This window comes from Panulirus ornatus, chromosome 48 (genome assembly GCF_036320965.1).
Source record: "Panulirus ornatus isolate Po-2019 chromosome 48, ASM3632096v1, whole genome shotgun sequence".
In the NCBI taxonomy this organism is placed as follows: domain Eukaryota; kingdom Metazoa; phylum Arthropoda; class Malacostraca; order Decapoda; family Palinuridae; genus Panulirus; species Panulirus ornatus.
In genome coordinates, this window is record NC_092271.1 from 13,400,464 (window position 1) to 13,400,667 (window position 204).

The window sequence follows — 204 nt, forward strand, 5'->3', positions numbered from 1 at the left end:
ATGTTCTGGGCCCTCACACATCATAAGTCTATTGATGGTTGAGTTGGCCAGGCCACTTGTATGTGAGTGATGATATTCAAATGTCTTTAAACTATCTCTATGGCAACTACAATATAGTTTTAGGACATATGACCTATCAGACTAGTTAAGAGCCAATAAGATAGCTTCAAGGAATGATGTTCCTTGTCTTTTGCAGAAACTGAA